Raw genomic sequence first — 8,250 nt, 5'->3', positions numbered from 1 at the left:
TCAACATTTAACACAAACTGGAAATCAAGACCTTATTGTTGATTTTAAAATGAAAAAATCTGCTTTATCTGATCTGTTGGGTTTAAAAGCGCAAGGAGCATTAATAAGATCACGTTTTCAAAACTCCAATGAGATGGATGCTCCATCCAAATTTTTTTTTGGGTTAGAAAAGAAAAATGGGCAGCGACGTATTATTAATGTTTTACAATCTGAAAGAGGGGTTTTACTTTCAGATCCTTTTGAAATACGTAAGAGAGCGGTTAATTTTTATGAAAAATTGTACACAAAGGAGTCTAAAGAAGATGAATTTGTTGAACAATGTTTTTTTAGAGATTTACCTCAGATGTCTGAAAAGTCAAATGAGGAGCTTGATAAGCCCATTACATTGGAAGAGCTATATAGGAATCTCCAAAATATGGAAGGTGGTAGAGTTCCTGGAATCGATGGTCTTCCAGTTGAATTTTATACGTCGTATTGGAGTATAATAGGAGAAGATTTATTGGAAGTTCTGAACAGCAGTTTATCTGAAGGATGTCTACCTTTAAGTTGTCGAAGAGGAGTTCTTACTCTTTTACCAAAAAAAGGTGATTTAACTAATATAAAAAGTTGGAGACCTGTATCTTTGTTATGTTGCGATTACAAAATACTTTCTAAAGTGTTAGCAACAAGACTTGGAAAGGTTTTGGAAGAGGTTATAAACCCAGATCAGTCATTTTGCATACCTGGCAGATCCATATTTGGAAATATTTCTCTAATTAGAGATATTTTTGAAGTAATTAAAATTTTTGGTTTGAATGCAGGCTTGATTTCCATCGATCAGGAGAAAGCTTTTGATCGTGTTGAATATGGTTATTTATGGAAAGTTTTTAAAGCTTTTGGTTTTAGTTTAGCTTTTAGTGATAAAATTAAAACTTTGTATAATGACATTGAGGGTGTGTTGAAGTTTAATGGTGGCTTATGCGCTCCTTTTAAGGTTAATCGGGGGATCAGACAAGGTTGTTCTTTGTCCGGATTACTGTACGCATTGGCAATAGAGCCTTTTTTACATAAATTGAGAAAAGAATTAGTTGGTTTGAAAATTCCACAATGTGATATTGCAATTAAGTTATCTGCTTATGCTGATGACATTATTGTAATGATTAAAGGCCAAAAAGATATACAAAGTGTAACAAAAGTATCCAATGATTTTGAATTGATTTCTTCTGCAAAAATCAATTGGATAAAAAGCGATGCAGTTTTGCTTGGAAAATGGAAAGAGAAAACACCAGACTTGCCAGGTGGTTTAATATGGAAAACAAATGGTTTTAAATATCTGGGAGTGTATTTGGGGGACGAAGATACTATGCAGAAGAATTGGGAAGGAGTAATTGAAAGGATAAAAGGCAGATTAGGCCGATGGAATTGGCTTAAATCATCAATGTCTTATAGAGGAAGGACAATCATAGTAAACAACTTGGTTGCTTCCTTTTTGTGGCATCGGTTGGCCTGTGTCGATCCACCAGCCTATTTGTTGGCTAAGATACAATAGATTTTGATTGAATTCTTTTGGGACAAACTACATTGGGTGATACATAATATTTTGTATTTACCAAAAGAGGAAGGTGGACAAGGACTGGTTCATCTGCAAAGCAGAACTGCTGTATTTCGATTGCAATTTTTGCAAAGATTTCTTAAGGGTTCAAAAAATGAGAGCTGGAGAACAGTGACCAGTGTGATACTGAAATCTGTTCAAAAGATGAACATGGACAAATCCTTGTTTTTGATGGACCCAAATAAGATTGACACTACATGTTTACCTGTTTTCTATAAAAATCTTTTTAAAGTGTGGAGTTGTTTTAATGTGAAAAAGTCTGAAACCACAACCTCCTTATTTTGGTTGTTGGAAGAGCCACTGATAAATGGATCAAGATTGGATGTGATAAGCACAAGCAGCACACTCACTGAACTGTTTATCCGAGCTGGTATTACAAATGTAAAAAAGCTTGTATGTTTGGCGGGGGCTGGTTTGGAAAATGTTGAGGAAATGACTGCTTGTGTGAAGATTAAATCTGTCCGAACAATGACTCTAATATTACAGAGGATGCGATCTGCTCTTACATCAGAGGAATCTAAGATGCTCAAGGACTATCACTGCATGAAAACACTGAAATCCGGCACTATCCGGGCATGGTATACTCCTGTGTAATTTGATGTTTACCGGATGTATGTGGGAAAAAGCGGATCAGAGTAACACGGAACAGTATATTTCCAGAAAAACCCGGAAACCTCACGTATGCGGACGTATACAGGAATCCGTGAAATTTCACGGACATATACAGCTGAAACACTGCTGGGTGTGCTAGGACTGAAGACTGTTAGGTGTGAAGAAGACCTTTCATATGTTAATGACTGACACTTGTGCTGGCTGTTCTCAGAAGGAGGGGGGCAGGGGAGCACTTCAGGATTGAGAATTATCTCTGGTCTACTGTAGGCTACAGCAAACAAGCTTTTTACACAGAAAAAAGAATTCTTAAGGCCCTGAAACACTAAACTGAACTAGCAATGACTAAAGCTGACTGTGGGGTTGGTTCATGTTGCCTGGGTCTGGGCCAAACCATCAGAATGGTGTGTCAGGGCCTTAAAACCACTGCATGAAAAGAGTCTCTAAATCAAATATTTTTTATAAAAACAGTACAAAATAAAAACCCTGTCTGAACATATACGTTCACAAAAAAATCTGAATATGTAATGAAATAAACAAAGAAATGTAATGGAATTAACAAAGGATAATTAACCAAACATTTTAGACTATCCCCAAACAATTTTTGCAAAGTTTTACAAATTGTAGGCAATAATAGAATTAAATAAAAAGGAGATGAAATGTGGAAAATGAAAAAGTTTGTTTTAAAAACACCAAAAACTGATATGCTCAAAATAAAAATATGGAATAAAAAAGAGCAGGGATTCACTTGCTCAAGAAACACAGAAACACAAGCAGATCTTTCAGCTCTGCAACTGTTAACAAAAAATGTCAATCCAAGATTCTTAACTTTAACACGCTGCAAAAAAGGGGTGTTTTAAGGTTTGAAATCCACCACTCACAATAGATGTAGGTGCAACCAATAAGGTTACCAATAAAAATAAGGCAACCAATAAAAATAATCCTAATTTTACAGAAAAAAACAGTTTTCAGTTTTTTACAGTATTTTCTTGTAATTTTGAATTATGTTTAAAACGATGTAAAATTACAAACAATATCTAAATAAACAACTTGACTGTTATTTTAAGGATTATATCATTAATGACAAATTACAGTAATTCTCATTTTTTTTATACAGGAACATCACTGTATTGTTTTTCTGTTTTCATAAATAACAAATTCATGCAAAATTACAAACAATATCTGTAAATTAACAACTGTAATACAATATTTAGCTCATTATATTAAAGGTTTATGTTTGTGTCCATACTAACAATTTAACATTATTCTTTGTCATTTTAAAGTAAATCTTATTAGTTTTATATTTACACTGTAAAAATAAAAACCTAAAAAAAACAGCAGCTACAGCTGCAAAAAAAACCCCGTAAAATAAGTCAAATATCTTAAGTCAAATAAAGTTAAAAAACTTCACAGAAATTTACATTAAACGTTTTAGAGAAAACTATTAGTTTACAGATTTTTCCTTATTTAAATTAAGATATTTTACTTTAATTTTCTGTTTTACAGTGAAGGTGTATTTTTACATTCAAACTGGTTTTACATTCAATTCTGGATACAAATATAACAAAATATATAGCAAACTAAATATCAAACAATAATTGTTTTTAAAGAGTACAAATCTGCACTGCTCTCCAGGTTGAAACTTCCAGGCATCTGCCCACACCACAAAACACCATTTGACCAATTAATTAAATATAACAGCAAATAAAAATAAATATACACATTTTCTAACTGTTGTTTAAAACAATTTTTTTTCTATATTTGCAAGGCTATTTGCTGTCTTTCCGTGTTCTTTTGAGCGTGATTGGTCAATCTGAACGTCATCCAGAAATCTGGCCAATGACAGTGCGCGCCTTCAGTTTGAATTATACACCCGTTGCCGTTGGAGTTGCTCGTGGCTCGCGAGGACGCGACGCGATCTCGGCTTCTAATCTTCAACAGGACGGGTTCTTCTGTCCATTAATGGCATTACATGGATCATTTTAAACCTGTTAAAATCTTATTTTGGACGAATTTTGATTGTGGGATGTCGACTGAGAGAACAGACTAAGTTTCCAATGGCGGACAGCAGACGGCAGAAGGTTAAGTAAATCCCTTTATATTTTTTCTACTGCTTATCAAGATATAACGTTAGTGCATTAAAGTCATATGCTAATCGTGATTAACTTACATATTCTGTTTCTGTGTTTTGTTGTAATATTGTTAAGATAGGGCTGGGTGTTATGGCGATCTGATGATACTGACTATTGTTAGCGATTTTGTGTAAACGTTAACATTACCTTTTTTATATCGCGAAATGGGAATATAGCGTATATAACGCAGCACTGACTGTACTAAAAGTTTTTGACATTTTGACAAGGAAACATGCATGAATGTAGAATAATGAACGGGACATGCATGTGTTAAAATAAGCCTCTCTCAGACAGCATGCGATCCCGAAATCAATTATCTTTCTGTAAAATGCACACAATTATCTCAGAAACCTTGTCATGTGAGGTATTCACTTGATTTAAACAGTCAGTTATGTCTTAAGTAAGTTAAACAGTTCAAGTTAACGTGGGGAAACCCGGATGCGTGTCATTCTGTGCATCCGTTCTTAAAGGGGCTGCAGCTTTGTCATAATTTTAATAAAACAAAAGAATAGAGAAGACCTTCTGCTTCTTTAAGAATCAAGTGATATTAATTAATTGAATATCATACAGTGAAGACTTTTAAAGCAGTATTATTCTGTAGCATTTTAATAAAATATCAATCAAAATAAATATATTGTGATATTGTTATTGTAAAATAAAATTTCTCATGTATGTATAATAATATGGTCATAATGCCCATCCCTACTGTCAGCTAGTTTTAAGATCAAGCTTTTCATAAAATGTAACAGAGCTTTGGAATGAGTAATCTGAGAACACTGTCATGTACACTCATTCTGCAGAGAGGACAGGAAACCACCATCCTTGGACTCTGAAGAATTATAGGCAAACCAGGATTTTGGATCTACTGTAAAGTTTTTGTATGGGCCTGGTGAGTATGTTTTGCAAGTCCATGTCCGTAAGTTGATAATTAATATTAATGTTTTATCAAACAAATTAATATTCATTTGTGTGTGTGCATGTTTCTTCCCCCCTCATGATCCAGAAGTTTTGGATCCATGATCCTGAAGAACTTTTACAGACGTTGACCCTGAATGTGTAAAAGGTAATCTTAAAAATGTTGTCATTATTTTAATGTTCTCTGTTTTTTTCTGTAATGTAGACGCATGCATTTTCTGTGAAGTTGCATTTAAACAATATCAGGGTTTTTCCTACATTGAAAATTTTTTGCCGGCCGCCAAAACAAATTTTTGTCCCGCCAAAGCCTTATTTGTTGAGTTATTGTGATTTATGATTGATGTAGTAGATGACTGCTGCGCTTGCGTTAACTGAGTGACAGAGAGAACGACCAGTGAGCTCCTACCCCGCTCGCACGCTCTCTGTCTTCAAAATAATCATTCTTAGCTTTCTACTGTTTCACATTTTACGTTAATCAAAATCAAAAGGTCGGAAGACCGAATCCATGTTGCACGTGGCGCTATCAGACGTCTTCCTTTAATTACCGCTGGGTGTGAAATGCGCTCAAAAAACATTGACTGATTCTCTGACCAGCTGACATAAAGCATACTTTAAATAAACAGGAAACAAATCCTATCCGGTTATGAAGTGTTTTCTGTGTCTTGACAAATCTTTCGCGATTTTCTAAAGACGGGATTCGCACACAACGCGTCTGCTAATGTCCGATTCGCCACCTAATGACTCCTTTGAACCGAATCATTTTAACGACTGGTTAGAATTGATCTGTCCAACACTGAACTCACAAATTAGTTTAATCATTTACTCAGAACAACACCTGAAATGAGAACACAAGTGTGCTTACCCAATTTAGCAAGAGTGGATAGTAAGAATTATTTTTAATTATCAACAGTCTTTCAGCTTATTTATGTGGACAATGTGTAGTAAAATAAATAGCCTAAAATCATTTAGTTTAGACTGGAGTGAGGTGAACCCAGAACAAATTTGTTGTTAGCTAGCTGATTGTATATGGCAGAAAATTGTATATGTCAGAAAATTAGGCTATTTGTTCATTTTTTTAATACTATTTTTTTAATATTGATATGATTACCAAAACAATTATCAGTAAATAGTGTAAAAATGAGGAACAAAAACAAACCTCAAGGTATCAAAATAAGATAAGCAAAAGTTACAAACTTTCTTTGAATTTATTTCAAATTTATTGTCAGTATTGCGCTTGCAGATCAAGTGGGTAGGGTATTTTTTTTTTTACTGTGTGTGTGTGTGTGTGTGTGTGTGTGTGTGTGTGTGTGTGTGTGTGTGTGTGTGTGTGTGTGTGTGTGTGTGTGTGTGTGTGTGTGTGTGTGTGTGTGTGTGTGTGTGTGTGTGTATGGATGACCATGTCTGTCAGCCACCACCGAAGACCATTTTTGACCCAGGAAAAACCCTGAATATGTATTGTGAAAAGCGCTATACAAATACATTTTAATTGAATTGTTTTACTTACTTTTATTGGCATTAACTATATATTATTAATGTATTATTTGGCAGGTCGCAAGATGTATTTTATTTTGTGAGACTTTGCTGAGGAAGTATTCTTTGGCTCAGTCTGAAAAGGCCCAGAAAAGAAACACTATGAAGAACATCACACAGAACCGTCAGAGAAAGAGACGGGTAAGTTAAGAAACCGGTTAAGCTTTTTCCCTCCAGAATGTTACTATACTCCTCTCTGAGTTTTAGTGGTTAATTCACTGTCATGTTTTGCAGTTGCTGGAGACCAGGTCCAGGGTGGCACAAACCAACACAGAACCTGTGGAAGACCGCAACTATAGACCTGATGAAGATGATGATGATGCTGTTGTTGATGGAAGACCAGTGTGGATGGTTAGGCTAGCTACTACAAACCAGACTAGGCTGACCCACGCTACGCATCACATCACCAGCCCATCATGCCAGTTTGAAAAAATGTTCAAAACTCAAACAACATTGTGTTAGAGTTGGTCACAATTATTTTATAATTATAATTTTAATATTCAATTGTTCCATTTTATATTTTCTTTATTCCTATGTTTATATACTTATACTTTTATTGGTTCCCATATATAGAACATTTACATATACTTTATATACACTTTTTAATTTATAGATTTCTTTGTCTCGTTTTATATTGTATACTTTGTATGTTTGTTCCTTTTTAGATGTCCATGTTGCTTTTGATCTCCACGTCTTGTATTGTTGTTCCTCTTATGTCGCCTTCCTTTAGAAACATTTTGTTCACTTATCTTTTCCCCCATTCATTTTAATGTATGTTTATAATGCTCTTTGTTCTTTTTATTTGGTTATATTGTTTACTTGGAATATTTATATGTATTTTAATATATTTTATATACACTTTTTTTGTCTTATAAATTTATTGTTCTCATTTTATATTGTTTAATTTGTATATTTATTCTTTTCCTTTTTATGTTCACTGTGTATTTTATTCCTTTACATCTCTGTCTTTTAAATGCATTTTGTTAATTTTTTTTCCCCTTTTTGTTTCTTTACCAATTCATTTTAACGTATATTTATGTTCTTTGGACTGTTTATATTTTTACATTTGTTCCTTTACATTTTCATCCCTTTTAAATACATTTAGTTCACTTGTTTTTGTTTCACCATTGTTTTAATGTTCGTTTATAATGCTGTTAAGAATGTTATTTTTTATTTTTTATACCTTTTTAATAAATATTTCAGACTTTCTCAAATTGTTTTGTGTGTATTTTTCTTTTGGGAGGGAGAGGGGATTATTTTTTATATATATATATATTATATATTAATGAGCAAAATCTGCATAGCTGGCCTATAACCAATCAAGTCCCTATGCTACAAAACCTAGCCCACCCTTAGCCTTAGAAGTAACCAATAAAGTCACTTGACTGGGTTTTCAATGCGTCCTGTCATCCAATAGCAGTCTGGGTTTTGGGAGTGGTTTTAAAAAAAACAACCAATCCAGTTTGAGATGAA

The 8,250-nt window shown here is 33.8% G+C and overlaps 1 long non-coding RNA gene across 1 annotated transcript; it reads left to right on the top strand.

Annotated features, from left to right (window-relative positions):
• The first annotated feature begins 5,008 nt into the window (after window positions 1-5,008).
• LOC307121539 lies at window positions 5,009-7,986 on the top strand. Its single transcript, XR_013815954.1, has 4 exons — window positions 5,009-5,221; window positions 5,336-5,395; window positions 6,796-6,918; window positions 7,012-7,986. It is a non-coding gene; the product is annotated as an uncharacterized lncRNA (long non-coding RNA).
• Window positions 7,987-8,250: the final 264 nt, after the last annotated feature.

Source organism: Gobio gobio (assembly GCF_949357685.1).
Source record: "Gobio gobio genome assembly, chromosome: 25".
Classification (NCBI taxonomy): Eukaryota; Metazoa; Chordata; class Actinopteri; order Cypriniformes; family Gobionidae; genus Gobio; species Gobio gobio.
This window is presented reverse-complemented; position numbering and strand designations above follow the sequence as displayed.